The sequence below is a fragment of the Triticum urartu genome, chromosome 3A, assembly GCF_056163025.1.
Source record: "Triticum urartu cultivar PI428250 chromosome 3A, HENAU_Tu73, whole genome shotgun sequence".
Classification (NCBI taxonomy): domain Eukaryota; kingdom Viridiplantae; phylum Streptophyta; class Magnoliopsida; order Poales; family Poaceae; genus Triticum; species Triticum urartu.
In genome coordinates this window covers 83,830,767-83,837,411 of record NC_141875.1, presented here as the reverse complement: position 1 = coordinate 83,837,411, position 6,645 = coordinate 83,830,767, and positions in this window count along the sequence as shown.

Below are 6,645 nucleotides of genomic sequence, written 5' to 3'. Positions count from 1 at the left end.
TTGCGTGCCAAGGTAGTAATTTGTCGGAGTAAATGACCACGGGAGCCTAGCCGGCTTCCCCTGGTACTTTAGAAAAATTACAGGCCGAACAAGCCTCCAAGCTTCCAAGACATAGGGCCATCTTCCCCCAGCCGGCTAACTCTCAAGCCGGCTGCGCAAGGGCAGCCCAGCCCTGAAATCTTTGAGAAACAAGACCACGAGAAGGCCGACTTCCAGAAGCCATCCATAAAAGGGCCGACTCTCTGGAGCCGGCCCCTCAATAGGCGGCTAAGATCTCGCCCTCAGAGTCCGCACCCACATAACGGCGACAAGACGGGGCATGGCTACAGTAAAGCCTGCCACCCTCAAATCCCGGCGCACGCATGGCCACAGTGCACCGTACAGGGCAGCCGTCCCCGTCCGGCGTGGCACTGTTGCCACGATGACGGTGACGTCACCCACAGCGAGGGGTCAGTATGACCTATCGGTGGCAGGCCCCCTCGGCCAGGGAGATCCCGAGGGCGGCCCGGCTTCCCACAGTCGGCCAAGGGCATGGCCGGCTTCCAACAGTAGCCATGCTTACCACGACAAAGCCATCATCACCAGGCGCAAGGTAACAGTAACCAGCCCCCGACAAGACCCCCGAGCGGTGGGGCTGGCCTGTCGGCCAACGGGTCGGCAGCCGGTGGGCCTACCAGTCGGCGGGCCCCACCAGTAGGCGGAGAAGCCGGCGGGCGTAGACACAGATGGTTGGGGCCCACGCCCAGCCGGATTACCATTGTACCCCTGGGGGTAGGCCTATATAAAGCCCCCAGGGTTCCCATGCAGAGGGAGATCACTCTTTGGATAGATTTTAGACACCACAAGGGGAATAGGACCGGGCTAGCCTGACCCTCCCTCATCCTTTCACCAAACAGCTCAAGGAGCATTCTGTAGCAACCCACTGAGCTAGTGATCATGCGAAGACCCCGCAGAGCAACATTAGGGGTGTTATCTCCACGGAGAGCCCTGAAGCTGGGTAAGATTCGCCGGCGTGCATGTCTTCGCCTTATCCCGTTTCCAGGCACCGGCGATGTTTTATTGGCTCCCACAATGACAAGCCATCCATTGGCATATGTCGCACCAACCACCCGACATAATTCTTTCCTCACACTGTCGCCGAACAGCCTGTTCGGCTTTTAGCTCTCAGTCATTCCGCCATCTATCAGCAAGGTCTGCACCGCTACCACGGCCGGAAGGTCAAGCCAAGATCTTTCCAAGAGGGCGACCTTGTGCTCCGGCTGATCCAGCGAACAGCCGGCCACCACAAGCTCTCGGCCCCTTGGGAGGGCCCCTTCATCATCAGCAGAGCTTTAGGCAACGACTCCTAATACCTAATCGACGTGCAGAAACCGAAGGCACACAAGAGAGACGATTCCGGCAAGGAGTCAGACCGACCGTGGAACGCCAATCTCCTCCGAAGATTTTACAGTTAAAAAGCAGTACGTAGCACGCTACCTTTTGTACTAAGTACGAGACAAGGGGTGCCCCGAGGAGTACTCGGGGACTACCCTCTTTTATCTATCAAAGATGAGTATCACGCATACAATTATGTTGCTACACTTGCTTTCTTCGTCTGGCACCGGGTTCGACCAGTCGGCCCGGGGACTTGCTGCCTCAAGTTATATCTAAAGTTGCACCTGCAGCCAGACAAGTAGTGTGCCGGCACCCAAGCCCCCTCTTGCCAAAAGTCGCACCTCGAAGAAACGACTGTCCAACTGGCAAGAGCCAAGGGCAGGAAAGGATGCCCACGCGAAAAAACAGCTAAGGACTAACGAACTTATATAACACGAGCCGGCCTCCCACCCAGCCAGCCGACTACTAGAGCAGTCGGCTGGCCGGCTTCCCGCTCACTTTGCTGCAATCTGAGAAAGCTCAAGTACTTGCCTTCCCAAAAACGACCAAGTCCTTCTCCGGCCACAGACTGCAGAGCAGCTGTCCGGCTGGGAAGGCGGCGTCCAAGGGAAGGCGGCAAAGGAAAAAGCCAAAGGATAAAAAGCAAACATAAACGGAAGCCAAACACATGCATAATATTTACACAAAAGACCTTCGAAAGGCCAGCATTCAACATAGTCTGAATACACCCCCAGTGGGTGGAACTGCGCAAATTTAAAGATTGTTCAAAGAAGTAACAAGCAGGAAAGCTAGGACGGCGGATCAAGCCAAGGGAGCAACAGGCGAGTGGGGCAGGTTGGCGGAGTCGGCGGTGCCGGCTGGAGAAGTCACCGGCTGGCGAGTCTCGGCATCGTTTCTAGAAGCATGATCGGGCTGAGGCGGGCTGGTCGCTTCACCATCCGGCACAACGTCTTCGTCATCCTCTCCCTCTTCCTCTTTGCCCTCATCACTGGAGGCAATCTCCTCCGCCGAGTCCTCACCTTCGGCCGGGTTCAGCCTGAACCACTCCTCCGGCTGAGCGACGCCGGCGTCATCCACATTAGGAGCAAAGGCGCTGGTATCGGTATACTCGGCAATCGTCGAGGCGCGCTGGATGATAACCGGCCGCACCGCCTCTAGCTCTTCATCAGCCTCCTGCCGCCAGGTGCTCAGCTGGTCCAAGTTCAGCCCAGAATACCAAGCCCGGACGAACTCCAGAACCCGCCCAGCGCCGGAGCGGACCGCTGACGCCTTCAAAGCCTCGAAGCGGCCGACTGCGACCTCCAGCCAGTCGGCGGTCCGACTTTGGGAGCACGGAATCACCTCGCCAGGCCAGAGGGCAGCCAGCACTTGCACTCCGGTGCGCTGAAGACGGCGGAGCATGTGATGGGCCGGCTGCAGGCGGGCTTGAAGCCCCAGAAACTGCTCCTCAAGTGACCGGCTGGCATTCGGCACAATCTCGGCCCCCGCCTGCCGTCGCGTGTCGCGGTAGGCCTCGATGGCTTGGGCGGCGGCGGCTGAGTAGCCGGGGAAGTAATCTGCACAAAGAGGAAAGCAGCGACACAAAGTCAAAAAAAATGTATCAGATAGTAGAAGGCAGGCAACGAAGAAAAGAAGAAGGCGGCCTACCGTCAATCAAGTCTTCCACCCGGTTGTAGCCTTGGCTCAGCGCCTGCCTCATCTCGGCCCAGTTTGCCGCCTCGGTCTCATACTCGGCTTTGAGGGCGGCCTCGCTGTCCTGCGCCGCCTTCAGGGCCGCCCTGTGGCTCTCCTCCTGGTCGGCCAACCTCTTGGCCAGGCGGTCACGCTCTTGAGCCAGGGCGGTGCACTCGGCCTCCTTGGCGCGAAGGGCGGTCTGGGCTCCGCTCAGCTGGCTCCTCAAGTCGGCATTGGCCCCTGCAATATAAAGAAAGAAGTCGTCAGGAAAAGATCCGACCCGACTACTCGGTAGTCGGCCCGAATCTCGGGGACTACACACAGTGGGTGCGCTGACGCGCCCCCACTTAAAAGAAAAACTGAGCGCTTACTCTGGCTCTTGGTCAGATCAGTGGCCTTATGATTCAATTCCTGGGCCTGGGAGTTGAAGGCGGCCGCGTCGAGGTTGTGGTATTCCTGCAGAGAAGACAGGGGACGTGAGTAAGAACAAGATGGTAATCAAGCTTTCCAATAAGTTCCAAGCCGCCTGCTCAGCAGCCGGCTCGGAACTCGGGGACTACACCCAGTGGGTGCGCTGACGCGCCCCCATGGAAGAAATTAAAAAGAAATCAAAGGAGCAGGAGGACTCACCCGAATAACCGACCTCGTCGTGAGAAACTCCTGGGTGTACTGCTTCAGCGCGGTGGCTTGGGCCTGAAGCCGGCTCCGGACGTCCTGCGCCGCCACATTCAGCACGGGTCTCCCGCCGCCCGGCGTCCACCCGGACGAGCTATCGCTGGCCACTTCTAGGTCCTGGGCAGACGAGCCAGCGTCCACGGTCTTCTGCGCGTCCGGCTCTGAAGTCGCCTTCCTCGCGCGCCGGCGAAGTGGTGACGAGATGACAAGATCCCCTCCCACGGTAGGCTCGCCCCCAGCCGACCGTGCTGGCGGCACTTCAGGCCGGCGTCCTTGGCCCGCTACAGTCGGTGGCGATGGCGCCGTCTCCTTCTCCATCTCCGGCTGGCTGTGGCCGGCTTCCTCCAACGGGGGCACATGGGTGTCAGGAGCCGCGGTGTCACGACCGGGTTTTCCGGGTATAAATTTCCAGAAAAAGACCGGCATGCTCATCAGCCCCAGGATTACTGTTAGCTGATGAGGCTCCAACTTGATACAGAAATTCCAAGCAAAAATAAAATACAAAATATGTAGTACAAGACCATTCTGGCCTGTGAGTACAACAATTGGGTTTCTAGTGGTCGATGGCGGAAGCGGTTTGTGAGACATCAGTGTCTATGGGACTCCATTTCCCACAGGAACAGCTGACCAGGTTAATACCTATCTTCGCGAGGCTGCTATCACCGTTGCTTAGGTCCCGAGGCTGTCATCGCCGCGCTCCTCTCCAAGCAAGCAATCTGGCCAAGACAATAGCCAGGGACAAGCCAGTGAGTACTTTGAATGTACTCGCAAACATTAAGAACACCGGTATAATATAATTGATAATCATGCACTGCAAAATTCTATGATCACATCGTCAGTCACAAATAAAACATCTTTATGCATGCAAGTAGGTTATTTTCATGCAACATGAATAAGCAGTAATAGAGTGGGAATAAAATGCCGCAGTCGGGCGTCTGAGCGACACCACATAAAGGGCTTTAAAATAAATGCCACAGTTGGGCGTCTGAGCGACACCACATAAAGGGCTTTAAAATAAATGCCACAGTCGGGCGTCTGAGCGAAAGCACATAAAGGGCTTTAAAAGAAATGCCACAGTCGGGCGTCTGAGCGACACCACATAAAGGGCTTTAAAAGAAATGCCACAGTCGAGCGTCTGAGCGACACCACATAAAGGGCTTTAAAAGAAATGCCACAGTCGGGCGTCTGAGCGACACCACATAAAGGGCTTTAAAAGAAATGCCAAAGTCGGGCGTCTGAGCGAAAGCACATAAAGGGCTTTAAAAGAAATGCCACAGTCGGGCGTCTGAGCGACACCACATAAAGGGCTTTAAAAGAAATGCCACAGTCGAGCGTCTGAGCGACACCACATAAAGGGCTTTAAAAGAAATGCCACAGTCGGGCGTCTGAGCGACACCACATAAAGGGCTTTAAAAGAAATGCCACAGTCGGGCGTCTGAGCGACACCACATAAAGGGCTTTATAAAATAAATAATCACAATGAATATCCAGGAAGTAGAACCGTCCCAGGGATACTCAATAATACAAATAATGCAATAGGTTAGTCCATCACAAAATAATAATCATGGTTCTCACAAGTAACCAGTCGGTATCCAAGTTTGGTTTAACAAAATCTCCTCCGAAGACCGACACTAAGACCAATACTTGACCCATCCCAGACTGTAATCCTTAACCATGGACACGGCTATTCGAATAGGTTTTAAATCTCTGCAGAGGGTGTACTCTTTACCCACGAGTAACGGATTCATCGGGACTAATTCCGTCTACGGCCTTTTAGTTGAAAACACGCCTAACTTGCACACACCAGCTTAACTCATCGGTGTCTGGAATCACCCACGACACTTGTTAAGCAAAACTCTAAGTGGGGAGGCTACAACCTCGCGTAGCATGGGATCAAATTTATATCGCGCGCTCTAAGGGGTGGCCTCCCCTCTCGGTCCCAACCGGAAACACCCATGCCCCCTAACCAGGTGGCATGCCTACCGGCTACAACCGTTATCTTCCACCATGGCCTCTCTGTACGGTGTGTGCTTGAAAGGGGTTGACGACTTACTGAACCATACCCTACCTGCGGCAGGGACAAGTGGTAGTACATAGCAAGTATGGGGCTTACTGGAACAAGACTCGATCTAGGTCGACTCAGGAGGTTTATAAATTCCCTGCATGACATGTATAACAAATATATTTCAACCAACAAAATCACCACTCAATATACCTTACCATGCCATACCGGACATAACCGCCCCGACGGGGACCGGCGACAAGCTCACTCCTACCCAAGGCAGAGGCTTTCCCGGTTTCCTTTCCGGCATGCATGCAAGTCACATGAGGACGATTACAATCACAAGTATATTCATTTCCAACAGCAAGGAAATCACTAATATGCATTAATGCAAATGATCATATCACATGAAATAACAAGTTCTCCGATATAAGGTGGTGTTATAAATGTGTCAACTAACACACCAAAAATATTATTCTGGGGTTCAGAATGCTTGCCTTCATGGTGTGGAAAGTCAGGGTGCACTCCAAAACTTTTGAAAGCTTCCTTCTCTTCCAAAATCCTATTTTCAAAAATATGCAAATAACACATATTTCAAAAACAGTACAAAAAATTTGTTTGGAAAATTTTCAAATAAATATTAAAATAAACTAGACAGAATTTGAGAGATGTAGGAAAAAGAATCAATTCATTTGGAGATATATTTAAAAAGTTATAGGCAGTCAAAGTTGTGGTCAAAATCTGTTATTTAAAATAAAACAGAAAAGAAAACGTTTCAGAGGGGAATACGTTTTCGGAGCGGGGGAAACGTACTGGGGTGGATTACGCCTTCACTTAACCCACGTGGATAGGTACAGGGTCACTGACAGTGGGTCCAGGGGGCCCACTGGTCAGGTTTGACCAGTCGCCTTTCCCTCTCC